The 19,485-nt window shown below is 47.4% G+C and overlaps 7 non-coding genes across 7 annotated transcripts; all 7 read right to left on the bottom strand.

Annotated features, from left to right (window-relative positions):
* Window positions 1-4,202: 4,202 nt before the first annotated feature.
* Window positions 4,203-4,284, bottom strand: trnal-aag (transfer RNA leucine (anticodon AAG)). Its single transcript has one exon. It is a non-coding gene; the product is annotated as a tRNA-Leu (tRNA).
* Window positions 4,285-5,936: 1,652 nt separating this feature from the next.
* Window positions 5,937-6,009, bottom strand: trnav-uac (transfer RNA valine (anticodon UAC)). The gene has a single exon. It is a non-coding gene; the product is annotated as a tRNA-Val (tRNA).
* Window positions 6,010-8,867: 2,858 nt separating this feature from the next.
* Window positions 8,868-8,940, bottom strand: trnav-uac (transfer RNA valine (anticodon UAC)). Its single transcript has one exon. It is a non-coding gene; the product is annotated as a tRNA-Val (tRNA).
* Window positions 8,941-10,065: 1,125 nt separating this feature from the next.
* On the bottom strand, window positions 10,066-10,147 carry trnal-aag (transfer RNA leucine (anticodon AAG)). Its single transcript has one exon. It is a non-coding gene; the product is annotated as a tRNA-Leu (tRNA).
* Window positions 10,148-11,798: 1,651 nt separating this feature from the next.
* trnav-uac (transfer RNA valine (anticodon UAC)) lies at window positions 11,799-11,871 on the bottom strand. The gene has a single exon. It is a non-coding gene; the product is annotated as a tRNA-Val (tRNA).
* Window positions 11,872-15,927: 4,056 nt separating this feature from the next.
* trnal-aag (transfer RNA leucine (anticodon AAG)) lies at window positions 15,928-16,009 on the bottom strand. Its single transcript has one exon. It is a non-coding gene; the product is annotated as a tRNA-Leu (tRNA).
* Window positions 16,010-18,858: 2,849 nt separating this feature from the next.
* Window positions 18,859-18,940, bottom strand: trnal-aag (transfer RNA leucine (anticodon AAG)). Its single transcript has one exon. It is a non-coding gene; the product is annotated as a tRNA-Leu (tRNA).
* Window positions 18,941-19,485: the final 545 nt, after the last annotated feature.

Below are 19,485 nucleotides of genomic sequence, written 5' to 3'. Positions count from 1 at the left end.
GTGACGGTGTCAGGGTGACTGTGACGGAGTGAGTGTGAGGGGTTCGGGGTGATGGTGATGGAGTGAGTGTGAGGGGGTCGTGATGTGGAGATGGAGTGAGTGTGAGGGCATCAGTGCGACGGTGATGGAGTGATTGTGAGGGCGTCTGGGTGATGGTGCTGGAGTGAATATGAGGGGGTCAGGGTGACAGTGATGGAGAGTGAGGGGTCAGGGTAACGTAGATGTAGTGAGTGTAAGGAAGTCAGGGTGATGTTGATGGAATGAGTGTGAGGGCGGTCATGGTGAGCGTGATGGAGTGAGTGTGAGTGGTTCAGTGTGACCGTGATGGCATGAGTGTGAGGGGGTCAGGGTGGCGGTGATGGAGTGGGTGTGAGGGTTCCTGGGTGACTGATTGAGTGTGAGGGGGTCAGGTTGACAGTGATGGAGTGAGCGTGAGGGGGTCAGAGTTACAGTGATGGAGTGAGTGTGAGGGGCTCATAGTGACTTTGATGGAGTGAGTGCGAGGGGAACAGTCTGACAGTGATGGAGTGACTGTGAGTGGGTCGTGATGATGGTAATGGTGATGGAGTGAGTGTGAGGGTGTCAGGTAATGGTGATGGAGTAAGTGTGAGGGTGTCAGCTGACGGTGATGGAGTGAGTGTGAGGGGGTCAGGGTGATGTTGATGGAGTGAATGTGAGGCGGTCATTCTGACGGGGTGGAGTGAGTGTAAGGGGGACAGGATGACACTGATGCATTGAGTGTGTAGGGCTCAGTGTGACGGTGATGAAGTGAGTGTGATGGGTCAGAGGGAGGTGATGGAGAGAGTGTGAGGGGGTCAGGATGATGATGATGGAGTGAGTGTGAATGGGACAAGTTGATGATGATGGAGTGAGTGTGAGGGGGTCATGGTGATGGTGATGAAGTGAGTGTGAGGGGGTCATGGTGACAGTGATGGAGTGAGTGTGAGTGGGTCAGGGCGGTGGGGATGGAGTGTATGTGGGGAGATGAGTGTGACTGTGATGGAGTGAGTGTGAGGGCGTCCGGTTGACGTTGATGGAGTGAGTGTGAGGGGGTCAGGTTGACATTGATGGAGAGAGTGTGAGGCGGTCAGGGTGACGGTGCTGGAGTGAGTGTGATTGGTCAGGGGGAGAGTGATGGAGTGAGTGTGAGAGGGTCAGGGTGATGGAGATGGAGTGAGTGTGAGGGGTTCAGTGTGACGTTGATGGAGTGAGTGTGAGATGGTCAGGGTAACAATGATGGAGTGAGTGTGAAGGGCTCACGGTGACGGTGATGGAGTGAGTGTGAGGGGGTCAGGATGATAGTGATGGAGTGAGTGTGAGGGGGTCAGGGTGATGGTGATAGAGTGAGTATGAGGGGGTCAGGGTGATGGTGATGGAGTGAATGTGAGCGGATGAGTGTGACGGTATTGGAGTGAGTGTGAGGGATTCAGTGTGACTGTAATCACGTGAGTGTGAGGGGGTCAGGATGACGGTGATGGAGCGAGTGTGAGGGGGTCATGGTTACAGTGAGGGGGTCAGTGTGACAGTGAAGGAATGAGTGTGAGGGGGTCAGGGTGAGGGTGATGGAGTGAGTCTGAGGGGGTCAGGGTGACAGTGATAGAGTGAGTGTGAGGGGGTCGTAATGACGGTGATGGAGTGAGTGTGAGGGGATCAGAGTGAGGGTGATGGAGGGACAGTTTGGGGGTCATGATGACGTTGATGGAGTGAGTGTGAGGGGGTCAGTGTGACAGTGATGGAGTGAGTGTGAGGGGTTCAGGAAGACGGTGGTGGAGTGAGTTTGAGGGGATCGTGGTGACGGTTATGGAGTGAGTGTTAGTGGGTCATAATGTCTGTGACTGGCAGAGTGTGAGGGGGTCAGGGTGACTGTGATGGAGTGTGTGTGAGGGGGTCAGTGTGACGGCAATAAAGTAAGTGTGACAGTGTCAGGGTGAGGGTGATTGAGTGATTGTGAGGGGATCAAATTGGCAGTGATGGAGTGAGTGTGAGGGGGTCACTGTGATGGCAATGGAATGAGTGTGAGAGGGTCAGTGTGATGGCGATGGAATGAGTGTGAGGGGGGTCAGTGTGACAGTGATGGCGTGAGTGTGAGGGGTCAGGGAGAGTATCATGGAGTGAGTGTGAGGGGGTCATTGTGACAGTGATGGAGTGAGTGTGAAGGGATCAGTGTGATGGTGATGGAGTGAGTGTGAAGGGTTCAGGGTGACGGCGATGGAGTGAGAGTGAGAGGGTCAGGGTGACAGTGATGGAGTGAGTGTCAGGGAAAAGGTGGGTTGTGGTGGAGTAGGTGTGAGGGGGTCAGGGCAACGGTGATGGAGTGAGTGCGTGGGGGTCTCAGGTGATGGAGGGGGTGTGAGTGCGTCAGGATGAGCGTGATGGAGCGAGTGTGAGGGGTTCAGGGTGACAGTGAGGAAGTGAGTGTGTGGGGGTCAGGGTGAGGGTGATGGAGTGAGTGTGAGGGGATCATAGTGACTGTTATGGAGTGTGCGTGATGGGGAAATAGTGACTGTCAATGGGAGAGTGTGAGCAGGTCATGGTGACGGTGATGGATGAGTATGAGGCGGTCATGGTGAGGGTGTTGGAAATGGAGTCAGTGTGAGAGGGTCAGGGTGACAGTGATGGAGTGATTGTGAGTGTGTCAGGGAGTCGGAGATGGGGTGACTGTGAGTGGGCCAGGGTGATGGCGATGGAATGAGTGTGAGGGGTTCACTGTGACGGAGATATACGCACACTGCCTGGGACTGACTCACTCACACACACACACAGCTTGGAACTGACTCACTCTCACACACACAGACACATGCACACACAGCCTGCGACTGAATCACTCACACACACACACACACACACACACACACACACACACACACACACACACACACACACACACACACAGAGCCTGGGACTGACTCACTCACTCTCAGACACACACACTAACACACAGCCTGGGACTGACACACACACACACACACACAGAGGATTTTTGCAGCTGGAAGTTACCTCAGAAACCTTGTTAATTCGTAATGTATTGAGGCGAAAGGCTCGTAAGGCGAACGTGATGACCACTACACTACAGAAACAAGCCTCGGTCGTCCCCGCTGCAGCTCAGTGGCATCCAGCACTGAAAGTTGAAGCCATTCGACCTTTCACCTTTCTGTTTCCGTTAGCTCGTTGATTAATGGGACTTGTTTAATTTTGGCTATGTGGTGAGCATGGACGAGATACACCGAAGTATCTGTTTCCACGCGGTGTACCCCAACAACGTTGTGTCACTTACACCTGCTTTAAAGAATTACGTTTTTGCGGAGCTTACCGTCGCAGTCTGTGGCAAAATCTTTTCGTCTGTTCGACTGCTCACGGGAAAGGTAGCATTGTGAAACACTGCAGAAACGAACGACTTCCTTACTTTTGCTCCGACTGACCATACTCCGTGAAAATTTCCCAGATTCTCAGTTGAGGATTTTTGCAGCTGGAAGTTACCTCAGAAACCCTGTTAATTCGTAATGTATTGAGCGAATCGCAAAACAGAAAGCATTTAACACGGAACACAAACAAAACGGGAAAACCAAATGCATTTTCAGACACAGCGAGCATGAATGCTAAATGTGAGACAGTCAGGGGGCAAGAGCCATAACGTAATCACACAACTAACAACAGGGCAATTCCAAACTACTCTTTCAAACATACTGGAGCCTGAGTGCACCACCACTTCCCAGACAATGCTGCAAAGAGACAAAAAAAGAACATAATAAGAATGGGCCATAAAAAGTGAATTTCACCACTCACAGTCTCGATTAGATTACCTTTCCCTTCCGATGACTCCAGGACTGAAATGAAGGAAGTGGGAGAAATTCAATAACATATGACATCGAAATACATTGGAACGATTTTCTCATTGGCCAGAAAACCAAATAACGACGAGTCGAGTCACCGTAGGACTCTGTTTCGCAACAACGATGAAATAGCAGTCTCCATTCGGTTCCAGTAAAAGCTCAACTTGCCTGGAACAGAAAGCAACAGTAGAGCCGCTGGCGATTTTCCGCGCGGGAGGCGAACACGATCATGACAGCACAGACACTTGGGAAAATTCGGCACTTTCCAACACCACAATCAATTCCCCGGGAAGCAAACTCATTTTGCTTCTGTTTTAAACAGAAATGCCGCAGGGGATCGAAACAGCATTTAAACTAGCTGCTCCGCAGAAATGGCAGCGGTGGGATTCGAACCCACGCCTCTGTCGAGACTGGAGCCTTAATCCAGCGCCTTAGCCCGCTCGGCCACACTACCAACGACTCCATTTTCTTGCACTTCCAATTGTGTTCCTGCATAACAACAGATGTAAACTCACGTGAAAAGGGTTCCATGATCCCTCTCCGACTCGCACAGCTGCTGGGATGTGCCCGTCTACAATATCAATTTCTCAGCAGTTAACGATAGCCCATCAATCCAGACAAAAGTCACTGGTAAACTGAGTCTATCTTCTCAGACTCGATTCAGCTACAGATATATCTGTGAGTGCGTGAGAATATATGATCGGTTATGATTGGGTCAAATTACCATGAGCTACTTGACATTACTGCAATTTCGATTCTTGCTTTGCTCAATGATTTCACCCATTGCTCGAAACAGGACAACTTTCACGTTTACACGGAACATGAAACACACCGGACTACAGGGGAAATGCACAAAGCTGAGCAGGCCGTGTCCCAAATCATACCGTGCAGCATAGTTTCAGTCACTGTGTCTGTTTTGCAGAATAAGGTTCCCAAAGAATGTTCCACCCTAAAACCGGAGGTAGCATTACAATCCGAGAAGGACAGATTACATTGTGAGGAAGGTCTGACCTCGGGGCCGGTTCGAGATGCCACTTTCCTTGCCTTTTACCTAACCGTGCAATTTGATGCAGATTGCACCTGGACATGAGCCTCATGGATACCAACTGAGTTGGAAACCTGTGTGGGAATCGATGAGAAAAAGCGACTCAATAAAGTTTAACAAGTTCCATGGTGCTTTTTTAGAAATGCAGTTTCTCTTCACCTCAATCCAAAAGGCAGTTTCCGAACATAGTAACAGAAGTCAAAAGGTAATTACCTCACCCCACCCCCACTCCGGAAGAGGTGCTAACTGCCCTTGATTGCTTTTTGTTCACGATGTGAAGAGCTCTCACGCCTGAGTCACCGTCACGTCTCTGGTTGCTGAGTGAATCACAACGAAGGACTTTCTCCAGAGCTGCAACTGCCTCACTTCCCCACTCGCCCTCCCCGTTTACATTTTCCTGCTCGTCAGTGATTTAATGAAAACCAAATGGATGCGATGTCATTCTGTAGCCTCTCTGTCGATTCCTCCGTTTCCGTTCCAACCTGGCTTAGATCTCGGGGCGCACCTTAATACTAGCGACGCTATGAAAGCACAGGTCCAGAGGTTCCTCTGAGAGTGGAATTTCTTTCATTGCTGTTGCTGATTGAATGAGCCACTAACGTGCGAACTGCTCCAAAACATGATTCAGGACCTCTGGTGCCAATTCTCACACGTTGAATAACGACAGACACCTTCCAAATGAGGTCTTTCAGAGACGACTTTGGGATACATTTGACAGACAGACTAGTTGAGGAATCCGTGGTGCACTGTGACACCAGCACATCAGCTTCTTCCCTGTCTTTGAACCGGGCCGCCTGCGCAAGGAATGCGAATGCGGTAATGCTTTTCGTGGAAGGATCAGAAGGGGGTAACTACACTCTCAAACAGAATGGCATATGATCAGAACCAGGTTGGAGAAAAACTTTACAATGCTTTTGCACAGTAATTAAACGGAGCGGCATTGCATTGCACTACGAGCGACGATTTATTCGAGCAAACTCGAAGGCAGGTTTGCACATGGGAAAGCAAGCAAGAAAGCTCCGTTCTTGTCGATGTCAAAGGCTGCAGTTGAAGAGCAAAGCAGTTTCTGCCCAGTTTCGAACTGGGGACTTTTCGCGTGTAAGGCGAACGTGATGACCACTACACTACAGAAACAAGCCTCGGTCGTCCCCGCTGCAGCTCAGTGGCATCCAGCACTGAAAGTTGAAGCCATTCGACCTTTCACCTTTCTGTTTCCGTTAGCTCGTTGATTAATGGGACTTGTTTAATTTTGGCTATGTGGTGAGCATGGACGAGATACACCGAAGTATCTGTTTCCACGCGGTGTACCCCAACAACGTTGTGTCACTTACACCTGCTTTAAAGAATTACGTTTTTGCGGAGCTTACCGTCGCAGTCTGTGGCAAAATCTTTTCGTCTGTTCGACTGCTCACGGGAAAGGTAGCATTGTGAAACACTGCAGAAACGAACGACTTCCTTACTTTTGCTCCGACTGACCATACTCCGTGAAAATTTCCCAGATTCTCAGTTGAGGATTTTTGCAGCTGGAAGTTACCTCAGAAACCCTGTTAATTCGTAATGTATTGAGCGAATCGCAAAACAGAAAGCATTTAACACGGAACACAAACAAAACGGGAAAACCAAATGCATTTTCAGACACAGCGAGCATGAATGCTAAATGTGAGACAGTCAGGGGGCATGAGCCATAACGTAATCACACAACTAACAACAGGGCAATTCCAAACTACTCTTTCAAACATACTGGAGCCTGAGTGCACCACCACTTCCCAGACAATGCTGCAAAGAGACAAAAAAAGAACATAATAAGAATGGGCCATAAAAAGTGAATTTCACCAATCACAGTCTCGATTAGATTACCTTTCCCTTCCGATGACTCCAGGACTGAAATGAAGGAAGTGGGAGAAATTCAATAACATATGACATCGAAATACATTGGAACGATTTTCTCATTGGCCAGAAAACCAAATAACGACGAGTCGAGTCACCGTAGGACTCTGTTTCGCAACAACGATGAAATAGCAGTCTCCATTCGGTTCCAGTAAAAGCTCAACTTGCCTGGAACAGAAAGCAACAGTAGAGCCGCTGGCGATTTTCCACGCGGGAGGCGAACACGATCATGACAGCACAGACACTTTGGAAAATTCGGCACTTTCCAACACCACAATCAATTCCCCGGGAAGCAAACACATTTTGCTTCTGTTTTAAACAGAAATGCCGCAGGGGATCGAAACAGCATTTAAACTAGCTGCTCCGCAGAAATGGCAGCGGTGGGATTCGAACCCACGCCTCTGTCGAGACTGGAGCCTTAATCAAGCGCCTTAGACAGCTCGGCCACACTACCAACGACTCCATTTTCTTGCACTTCCAATTGTGTTCCTGCATAACAACAGATGTAAACTCACGTGAAAAGGGTTCCATGATCCCTCTCCGACTCACACAGCTGCTGGGATGTGCCCGTCTACAATATCAATTTCTCAGCAGTTAACGATAGCCCATCAATCCAGACAAAAATCACTGGTAAACTGAGTCTATCTTCTCAGACTCGATTGAGCTACAGATATATCTGTGAGTGCGTGAGAATATATGATTGGTTATGATTGGGTCAAATTACCATGAGCTACTTGACATTACTGCAATTTCGATTCTTGCTTTGCTCAATGATTTCACCCATTGCTCGAAACAGGACAACTTTCACGTTTACACGGAACATGAAACACACCGGACTACAGGGGAAATGCACAAAGCTGAGCAGGCCGTGTCCCAAATCATACCGTGCAGCATAGTTTCAGTCACTGTGTCTGTTTTGCAGAATAAGGTTCCCAAAGAATGTTCCACCCTAAAACCGGAGGTAGCATTACAATCCGAGAAGGACAGATTACATTGTGAGGAAGGTCTGACCTCGGGGCCGGTTCGAGATGCCACTTTCCTTGCCTTTTACCTAACCGTGCAATTTGCTGCAGATTGCACCTGGAAATGAGCCTCATGGATATCAACTGAGTTGGAAACCTGTGTGGGAATCGATGAGAAAAAGCGACTCAATAAAGTTTAACAAGTTCCATGGTGCTTTTTAGAAATGCAGTTTCTCTTCACCTCAATCCAAAAGGCAGTTTCCGAACATAGTAACAGAAGTCAAAAGGTAATTACCTCACCCCACCCCCACTCCGGAAGAGGTGCTAACTGCCCTTGATTGCTTTTTGTTCACGATGTGAAGAGCTCTCACGCCTGAGTCACCGTCACGTCTCTGGTTGCTGAGTGAATCACAACGAAGGACTTTCTCCAGAGCTGCAACTGCCTCACTTCCCCACTCGCCCTCCCCGTTTACATTTTCCTGCTCGTCAGTGATTTAATGAAAACCAAATGGATGCGATGTCATTCTGTAGCCTCTCTGTCGATTCCTCCGTTTCCGTTCCAACCTGGCTTAGATCTCGGGGCGCACCTTAATACTAGCGACGCTATGAAAGCACAGGTCCAGAGGTTCCTCTGAGAGTGGAATTTCTTTCATTGCTGTTGCTGATTGAATGAGCCACTAACGTGCGAACTGCTCCAAAACATGATTCAGGACCTCTGGTGCCAATTCTCACACGTTGAATAACGACAGACACCTTCCAAATGAGGTCTTTCAGAGACGACTTTGGGATACATTTGACAGACAGACTAGTTGAGGAATCCGTGGTGCACTGTGACACCAGCACATCAGCTTCTTCCCTGTCTTTGAACCGGGCCGCCTGCGCAAGGAATGCGAATGCGGTAATGCTTTTCGTGGAAGGATCAGAAGGGGGTAACTACACTCTCAAACAGAATGGCATATGATCAGAACCAGGTTGGAGAAAAACTTTACAATGCTTTTGCACAGTAATTAAACGGAGCGGCATTGCATTGCACTACGAGCGACGATTTATTCGAGCAAACTCGAAGGCAGGTTTGCACATGGGAAAGCAAGCAAGAAAGCTCCGTTCTTGTCGATGTCAAAGGCTGCAGTTGAAGAGCAAAGCAGTTTCTGCCCAGTTTCGAACTGGGGACTTTTCGCGTGTAAGGCGAACGTGATGACCACTACACTACAGAAACAAGCCTCGGTCGTCCCCGCTGCAGCTCAGTGGCATCCAGCACTGAAAGTTGAAGCCATTCGACCTTTCACCTTTCTGTTTCCGTTAGCTCGTTGATTAATGGGACTTGTTTAATTTTGGCTATGTGGTGAGCATGGACGAGATACACCGAAGTATCTGTTTCCACGCGGTGTACCCCAACAACGTTGTGTCACTTACACCTGCTTTAAAGAATTACGTTTTTGCGGAGCTTACCGTCGCAGTCTGTGGCAAAATCTTTTCGTCTGTTCGACTGCTCACGGGAAAGGTAGCATTGTGAAACACTGCAGAAACGAACGACTTCCTTACTTTTGCTCCGACTGACCATACTCCGTGAAAATTTCCCAGATTCTCAGTTGAGGATTTTTGCAGCTGGAAGTTACCTCAGAAACCCTGTTAATTCGTAATGTATTGAGCGAATCGCAAAACAGAAAGCATTTAACACGGAACACAAACAAAACGGGAAAACCAAATGCATTTTCAGACACAGCGAGCATGAATGCTAAATGTGAGACAGTCAGGGGGCAAGAGCCATAACGTAATCACACAACTAACAACAGGGCAATTCCAAACTACTCTTTCAAACATACTGGAGCCTGAGTGCACCACCACTTCCCAGACAATGCTGCAAAGAGACAAAAAAAGAACATAATAAGAATGGGCCATAAAAAGTGAATTTCACCAATCACAGTCTCGATTAGATTACCTTTCCCTTCCGATGACTCCAGGACTGAAATGAAGGAAGTGGGAGAAATTCAATAACATATGACATCGAAATACATTGGAACGATTTTCTCATTGGCCAGAAAACCAAATAACGACGAGTCGAGTCACCGTAGGACTCTGTTTCGCAACAACGATGAAATAGCAGTCTCCATTCGGTTCCAGTAAAAGCTCAACTTGCCTGGAACAGAAAGCAACAGTAGAGCCGCTGGCGATTTTCCGCGCGGGAGGCGAACACGATCATGACAGCACAGACACTTGGGAAAATTCGGCACTTTCCAACACCACAATCAATTCCCCGGGAAGCAAACTCATTTTGCTTCTGTTTTAAACAGAAATGCCGCAGGGGATCGAAACAGCATTTAAACTAGCTGCTCCGCAGAAATGGCAGCGGTGGGATTCGAACCCACGCCTCTGTCGAGACTGGAGCCTTAATCCAGCGCCTTAGACCGCTCGGCCACACTACCAACAAATCCATTTTCTTGCACTTCCAATTGAGTTCCTGCATAACAACAGATGTAAACTCACGTGAAAAGGGTTCCATGATCCCTCTCCGACTCGCACAGCTGCTGGGATGTGCCCGTCTACAATATCAATTTCTCAGCAGTTAACGATAGCCCATCAATCCAGACAAAAATCACTGGTAAACTGAGTCTATCTTCTCAGACTCGATTCAGCTACAGATATATCTGTGAGTGCGTGAGAATATATGATCGGTTATGATTGGGTCAAATTACCATGAGCTACTTGACATTACTGCAATTTCGATTCTTGCTTTGCTCAATGATTTCACCCATTGCTCGAAACAGGACAACTTTCACGTTTACACGGAACATGAAACACACCGGACTACAGGGGAAATGCACAAAGCTGAGCAGGCCGTGTCCCAAATCATACCGTGCAGCATAGTTTCAGTCACTGTGTCTGTTTTGCAGAATAAGGTTCCCAAAGAATGTTCCACCCTAAAACCGGAGGTAGCATTACAATCCGAGAAGGACAGATTACATTGTGAGGAAGGTCTGACCTCGGGGCCGGTTCGAGATGCCACTTTCCTTGCCTTTTACCTAACCGTGCAATTTGCTGCAGATTGCACCTGGACATGAGCCTCATGGATACCAACTGAGTTGGAAACCTGTGTGGGAATCGATGAGAAAAAGCGACTCAATAAAGTTTAACAAGTTCCATGGTGCTTTTTAGAAATGCAGTTTCTCTTCACCTCAATCCAAAAGGCAGTTTCCGAACATAGTAACAGAAGTCAAAAGGTAATTACCTCACCCCACCCCCACTCCGGAAGAGGTGCTAACTGCCCTTGATTGCTTTTTGTTCACGATGTGAAGAGCTCTCACGCCTGAGTCACCGTCACGTCTCTGGTTGCTGAGTGAATCACAACGAAGGACTTTCTCCAGAGCTGCAACTGCCTCACTTCCCCACTCGCCCTCCCCGTTTACATTTTCCTGCTCGTCAGTGATTTAATGAAAACCAAATGGATGCGATGTCATTCTGTAGCCTCTCTGTCGATTCCTCCGTTTCCGTTCCAACCTGGCTTAGATCTCGGGGCGCACCTTAATACTAGCGACGCTATGAAAGCACAGGTCCAGAGGTTCCTCTGAGAGTGGAATTTCTTTCATTGCTGTTGCTGATTGAATGAGCCACTAACGTGCGAACTGCTCCAAAACATGATTCAGGACCTCTGGTGCCAATTCTCACACGTTGAATAACGACAGACACCTTCCAAATGAGGTCTTTCAGAGACGACTTTGGGATACATTTGACAGACAGACTAGTTGAGGAATCCGTGGTGCACTGTGACACCAGCACATCAGCTTCTTCCCTGTCTTTGAACCGGGCCGCCTGCGCAAGGAATGCGAATGCGGTAATGCTTTTCGTGGAAGGATCAGAAGGGGGTAACTACACTCTCAAACAGAATGGCATATGATCAGAACCAGGTTGGAGAAAAACTTTACAATGCTTTTGCACAGTAATTAAACAGAGCGGCATTGCATTGCACGACGAGCGACGATTTATTCGAGCAAACTCGAAGGCAGGTTTGCACATGGGAAAGCAAGCAAGAAAGCTCCGTTCTTGTCGATGTCAAAGGCTGCAGTTGAAGAGCAAAGCAGTTTCTGCCCAGTTTCGAACTGGGGACCTTTCGCGTGTAAGGCGAACGTGATGACCACTACACTACAGAAACAAGCCTCGGTCGTCCCCGCTGCAGCTCAGTGACATCCAGCACTGAAAGTTGAAGCCATTCGACCTTTCACCTTTCTGTTTCCGTTAGCTCGTTGATTAATGGGACTTGTTTAATTTTGGCTATGTGGTGAGCATGGACGAGATACACCGAAGTATCTGTTTCCACGCGGTTTACCCCAACAACGTTGTGTCACTTACACCTGCTTTAAAGAATTACGTTTTTGCGGAGCTTACCGTCGCAGTCTGTGGCAAAATCTTTTCGTCTGTTCGACTGCTCACGGGAAAGGTAGCATTGTGAAACACTGCAGAAACGAACGACTTCCTTACTTTTGCTCCGACTGACCATACTCCGTGAAAATTTCCCAGATTCTCAGTTGAGGATTTTTGCAGCTGGAAGTTACCTCAGAAACCCTGTTAATTCGTAATGTATTGAGCGAATCGCAAAACAGAAAGCATTTAACACGGAACACAAACAAAACGGGAAAACCAAATGCATTTTCAGACACAGCGAGCATGAATGCTAAATGTGAGACAGTCAGGGGGCATGAGCCATAACGTAATCACACAACTAACAACAGGGCAATTCCAAACTACTCTTTCAAACATACTGGAGCCTGAGTGCACCACCACTTCCCAGACAATGCTGCAAAGAGACAAAAAAAGAACATAATAAGAATGGGCCATAAAAAGTGAATTTCACCAATCACAGTCTCGATTAGATTACCTTTCCCTTCCGATGACTCCAGGACTGAAATGAAGGAAGTGGGAGAAATTCAATAACATATGACATCGAAATACATTGGAACGATTTTCTCATTGGCCAGAAAACCAAATAACGACGAGTCGAGTCACCGTAGGACTCTGTTTCGCAACAACGATGAAATAGCAGTCTCCATTCGGTTCCAGTAAAAGCTCAACTTGCCTGGAACAGAAAGCAACAGTAGAGCCGCTGGCGATTTTCCGCGCGGGAGGAGAACACGATCATGACAGCACAGACACTCTGGAAAATTCGGCACTTTCCAACACCACAATCAATTCCCCGGGAAGCAAACTCATTTTGCTTCTGTTTTAAACAGAAATGCCGCAGGGGATCGAAACAGCATTTAAACTAGCTGCTCCGCAGAAATGGCAGCGGTGGGATTCGAACCCACGTCTCTGTCGAGACTGGAGCCTTAAATCAGCGCCTTAGACCGTTCGGCCACACTACCAACGACTCCATTTTCTTGCACTTCCAATTGTGTTCCTGCATAACAACAGATGTAAACTCACGTGAAAAGGGTTCCATGATCCCTCTCCGACTCGCACAGCTGCTGGGATGTGCCCGTCTACAATATCAATTTCTCAGCATTTAACGATAGCCCATCAATCCAGACAAAAATCACTGGTAAACTGAGTCTATCTTCTCAGACTCGATTCAGCTACAGATATATCTGTGAGTGCGTGAGAATATATGGTCGGTTATGTTTGGGTCAAATTACCATGAGCTACTTGACATTACTGCAATTTCGATTCTTGCTTTGCTCAATGATTTCACCCATTGCTCGAAACAGGACAACTTTCACGTTTACACGGAACATGAAACACACCGGACTACAGGGGAAATGCACAAAGCTGAGCAGGCCGTGTCCCAAATCATACCGTGCAGCATAGTTTCAGTCACTGTGTCTGTTTTGCAGAATAAGGTTCCCAAAGAATGTTCCACCCTAAAACCGGAGGTAGCATTACAATCCGAGAAGGACAGATTACATTGTGAGGAAGGTCTGACCTCGGGGCCGGTTCGAGATGCCACTTTCCTTGCCTTTTACCTAACCGTGCAATTTGATGCAGATTGCACCTGGACATGAGCCTCATGGATACCAACTGAGTTGGAAACCTGTGTGGGAATCGATGAGAAAAAGCGACTCAATAAAGTTTAACAAGTTCCATGGTGCTTTTTAGAAATGCAGTTTCTCTTCACCTCAATCCAAAAGGCAGTTTCCGAACATAGTAACAGAAGTCAAAAGGTAATTACCTCACCCCACCCCCACTCCGGAAGAGGTGCTAACTGCCCTTGATTGCTTTTTGTTCACGATGTGAAGAGCTCTCACGCCTGAGTCACCGTCACGTCTCTGGTTGCTGAGTGAATCACAACGAAGGACTTTCTCCAGAGCTGCAACTGCCTCACTTCCCCACTCGCCCTCCCCGTTTACATTTTCCTGCTCGTCAGTGATTTAATGAAAACCAAATGGATGCGATGTCATTCTGTAGCCTCTCTGTCGATTCCTCCGTTTCCGTTCCAACCTGGCTTAGATCTCGGGGCGCACCTTAATACTAGCGACGCTATGAAAGCCCAGGTCCAGAGGTTCCTCTGAGAGTGGAATTTCTTTCATTGCTGTTGCTGATTGAATGAGCCACTAACGTGCGAACTGCTCCAAAACATGATTCAGGACCTCTGGTGCCAATTCTCACACGTTGAATAACGACAGACACCTTCCAAATGAGGTCTTTCAGAGACGACTTTGGGATACATTTGACAGACAGACTAGTTGAGGAATCCGTGGTGCACTGTGACACCAGCACATCAGCTTCTTCCCTGTCTTTGAACCGGGCCGCCTGCGCAAGGAATGCGAATGCGGTAATGCTTTTCGTGGAAGGATCAGAAGGGGGTAACTACACTCTCAAACAGAATGGCATATGATCAGAACCAGGTTGGAGAAAAACTTTACAATGCTTTTGCACAGTAATTAAACGGAGCGGCATTGCATTGCACTACGAGCGACGATTTATTCGAGCAAACTCGAAGGCAGGTTTGCACATGGGAAAGCAAGCAAGAAAGCTCCGTTCTTGTCGATGTCAAAGGCTGCAGTTGAAGAGCAACGCAGTTTCTGCCCAGTTTCGAACTGGGGACCTTTCGCGTGTAAGGTGAACGTGATGACCACTACACTACAGAAACAAGCCTCGGTAGTCCCCGCTGCAGCTCAGTGGCATCCAGCACTGAAAGTTGAAGCCATTCGACCTTTCACCTTTCTGTTTCCGTTAGCTCGTTGATTAATGGGACTTGTTTAATTTTGGCTATGTGGTGAGCATGGACGAGATACACCGAAGTATCTGTTTCCACGCGGTGTACCCCAACAACGTTGTGTCACTTACACCTGCTTTAAAGAATTACGTTTTCGCGGAGCTTACCGTCGCAGTCTGTGGCAAAATCTTTTCGTCTGTTCGACTGCTCACGGGAAAGGTAGCATTGTGAAACACTGCAGAAACGAACGACTTCCTTACTTTTGCTCCGACTGACCATACTCCGTGAAAATTTCCCAGATTCTCAGTTGAGGATTTTTGCAGCTGGAAGTTACCTCAGAAACCCTGTTAATTCGTAATGTATTGAGCGAATCGCAAAACAGAAAGCATTTAACACGGAACACAAACAAAACGGGAAAACCAAATGCATTTTCAGACACAGCGAGCATGAATGCTAAATGTGAGACAGTCAGGGGGCATGAGCCATAACGTAATCACACAACTAACAACAGGGCAATTCCAAACTACTCTTTCAAACATACTGGAGCCTGAGTGCACCACCACTTCCCAGACAATGCTGAAAAGAGACAAAAAAAGAACATAATAAGAATGGGCCATAAAAAGTGAATTTCACCAATCACAGTCTCGATTAGATTACCTTTCCCTTCCGATGACTCCAGGACTGAAATGAAGGAAGTGGGAGAAATTCAATAACATATGACATCGAAATACATTGGAACGATTTTCTCATTGGCCAGAAAACCAAATAACGACGAGTCGAGTCATCGTAGGACTCTGTTTCGCAACAACGATGAAATAGCAGTCTCCATTCGGTTCCAGTAAAAGCTCAACTTGCCTGGAACAGAAAGCAACAGTAGAGCCGCTGGCGATTTTCCGCGCGGGAGGCGAACACGATCATGACAGCACAGACACTCTGGAAAATTCGGCACTTTCCAACACCACAATCAATTCCCCGGGAAGCAAACTCATTTTGCTTCTGTTTTAAACAGAAATGCCGCAGGGGATCGAAACAGCATTTAAACTAGCTGCTCCGCAGAAATGGCAGCGGTGGGATTCGAACCCACGCCTCTGTCGAGACTGGAGCCTTAATCCAGCACCTTAGACCGCTCGGCCACACTACCAACGACTCCATTTTCTTGCACTTCCAATTGTGTTCCTGCATAACAACAGATGTAAACTCACGTGAAAAGGGTTCCATGATCCCTCTCCGACTCGCACAGCTGCTGGGATGTGCCCGTCTACAATATCAATTTCTCAGCAGTTAACGATAGCCCATCAATCCAGACAAAAATCACTGGTAAACTGAGTCTATCTTCTCAGACTCGATTCAGCTACAGATATATCTGTGAGTGCGTGAGAATATATGATCGGTTATGATTGGGTCAAATTACCATGAGCTACTTGACATTACTGCAATTTCGATTCTTGCTTTGCTCAATGATTTCACCCATTGCTCGAAACAGGACAACTTTCACGTTTACACGGAACATGAAACACACCGGACTACAGGGGAAATGCACAAAGCTGAGCAGGCCGTGTCCCAAATCATACCGTGCAGCATAGTTTCAGTCACTGTGTCTGTTTTGCAGAATAAGGTTCCCAAAGAATGTTCCACCCTAAAACCGGAGGTAGCATTACAATCCGAGAAGGACAGATTACATTGTGAGGAAGGTCTGACCTCGGGGCCGGTTCGAGATGCCACTTTCCTTGCCTTTTACCTAACCGTGCAATTTGCTGCAGATTGAACCTGGACATGAGCCTCATGGATACCAACTGAGTTGGAAACCTGTGTGGGAATCGATGAGAAAAAGCGACTCAATAAAGTTTAACAAGTTCCATGGTGCTTTTTAGAAATGCAGGTTCTCTTCACCTCAATCCAAAAGGCAGTTTCCGAACATAGTAACAGAAGTCAAAAGGTAATTACCTCACCCCACCCCCACTCCGGAAGAGGTGCTAACTGCCCTTGATTGCTTTTTGTTCACGATGTGAAGAGCTCTCACGCCTGAGTCACCGTCACGTCTCTGGTTGCTGAGTGAATCACAACGAAGGACTTTCTCCAGAGCTGCAACTGCCTCACTTCCCCACTCGCCCTCCCCGTTTACATTTTCCTGCTCGTCAGTGATTTAATGAAAACCAAATGGATGCGATGTCATTCTGTAGCCTCTCTGTCGATTCCTCCGTTTCCGTTCCAACCTGGCTTAGATCTCGGGGCGCACCTTAATACTAGCGACGCTATGAAAGCACAGGTCCAGAGGTTCCTCTGAGAGTGGAATTTCTTTCATTGCTGTTGCTGATTGAATGAGCCACTAACGTGCGAACTGCTCCAAAACATGATTCAGGACCTCTGGTGCCAATTCTCACACGTTGAATAACGACAGACACCTTCCAAATGAGGTCTTTCAGAGACGACTTTGGGATACATTTGACAGACAGACTAGTTGAGGAATCCGTGGTGCACTGTGACACCAGCACATCAGCTTCTTCCCTGTCTTTGAACCGGGCCGCCTGCGCAAGGAATGCGAATGCGGTAATGCTTTTCGTGGAAGGATCAGAAGGGGGTAACTACACTCTCAAACAGAATGGCATATGATCAGAACCAGGTTGGAGAAAAACTTTACAATGCTTTTGCACAGTAATTAAACGGAGCGGCATTGCATTGCACTACGAGCGACGATTTATTCGAGCAAACTCGAAGGCAGGTTTGCACATGGGAAAGCAAGCAAGAAAGCTCCGTTCTTGTCGATGTCAAAGGCTGCAGTTGAAGAGCAAAGCAGTTTCTGCCCAGTTTCGAACTGGGGACCTTTCGCGTGTAAGGCGAACGTGATGACCACTACACTACAGAAAAAAGCCTCGGTAGTCCCCGCTGCAGCTCAGTGGCATCCAGCACTGAAAGTTGAAGCCATTCGACCTTTCACCTTTCTGTTTCCGTTAGCTCGTTGATTAATGGGACTTGTTTAATTTTGGCTATGTGGTGAGCATGGACGAGATACACCGAAGTATCTGTTTCCACGCGGTGTACCCCAACAACGTTGTGTCACTTACACCTGCTTTAAAGAATTACGTTTTCGCGGAGCTTACCGTCGCAGTCTGTGGCAAAATCTTTTCGTCTGTTCGACTGCTCACGGGAAAGGTAGCATTGTGAAACACTGCAGAAACGAACGACTTCCTTACTTTTGCTCCGACTGACCATACTCCGTGAAAATTTCCCAGATTCTCAGTTGAGGATTTTTGCAGCTGGAAGTTACCTCAGAAACCCTGTTAATTCGTAATGTATTGAGCGAATCGCAAAACAGAAAGCATTTAACACGGAACACAAACAAAACGGGAAAACCAAATGCATTTTCAGACACAGCGAGCATGAATGCTAAATGTGAGACAGTCAGGGGGCATGAGCCATAACGTAATCACACAACTAACAACAGGGCAATTCCAAACTACTCTTTCAAACATACTGGAGCCTGAGTGCACCACCACTTCCCAGACAATGCTGAAAAGAGACAAAAAAAGAACATAATAAGAATGGGCCATAAAAAGTGAATTTCACCAATCACAGTCTCGATTAGATTACCTTTCCCTTCCGATGACTCCAGGACTGAAATGAAGGAAGTGGGAGAAATTCAATAACATATGACATCGAAATACATTGGAACGATTTTCTCATTGGCCAGAAAACCAAATAACGACGAGTCGAGTCATCGTAGGACTCTGTTTCGCAACAACGATGAAATAGCAGTCTCCATTCGGTTCCAGTAAAAGCTCAACTTGCCTGGAACAGAAAGCAACAGTAGAGCCGCTGGCGATTTTCCGCGCGGGAGGCGAACACGATCATGACAGCACAGACACTCTGGAAAATTCGGCACTTTCCAACACCACAATCAATTCCCCGGGAAGCAAACTCATTTTGCTTCTGTTTTAAACAGAAATGCCGCAGGGGATCGAAACAGCATTTAAACTAGCTGCTCCGCAGAAATGGCAGCGGTGGGATTCGAACCCACGCCTCTGTCGAGACTGGAGCCTTAATCCAGCACCTTAGACCGCTCGGCCACACTACCAACGACTCCATTTTCTTGCACTTCCAATTGTGTTCCTGCATAACAACAGATGTAAACTCACGTGAAAAGGGTTCCATGATCCCTCTCCGACTCGCACAGCTGCTGGGATGTGCCCGTCTACAATATCAATTTCTCAGCAGTTAACGATAGCCCATCAATCCAGACAAAAATCACTGGTAAACTGAGTCTATCTTCTCAGACTCGATTCAGCTACAGATATATCTGTGAGTGCGTGAGAATATATGATCGGTTATGATTGGGTCAAATTACCATGAGCTACTTGACATTACTGCAATTTCGATTCTTGCTTTGCTCAATGATTTCACCCATTGCTCGAAACAGGACAACTTTCACGTTTACACGGAACATGAAACACACCGGACTACAGGGGAAATGCACAAAGCTGAGCAGGCCGTGTCCCAAATCATACCGTGCAGCATAGTTTCAGTCACTGTGTCTGTTTTGCAGAATAAGGTTCCCAAAGAATGTTCCACCCTAAAACCGGAGGTAGCATTACAATCCGAGAAGGACAGATTACATTGTGA

This window comes from Chiloscyllium punctatum, chromosome 18 (assembly GCF_047496795.1).
Source record: "Chiloscyllium punctatum isolate Juve2018m chromosome 18, sChiPun1.3, whole genome shotgun sequence".
Classification (NCBI taxonomy): Eukaryota; Metazoa; Chordata; class Chondrichthyes; order Orectolobiformes; family Hemiscylliidae; genus Chiloscyllium; species Chiloscyllium punctatum.
Note: the sequence above shows the minus strand (reverse complement) of the source record. Positions and strands in the feature narration are given on the sequence as shown.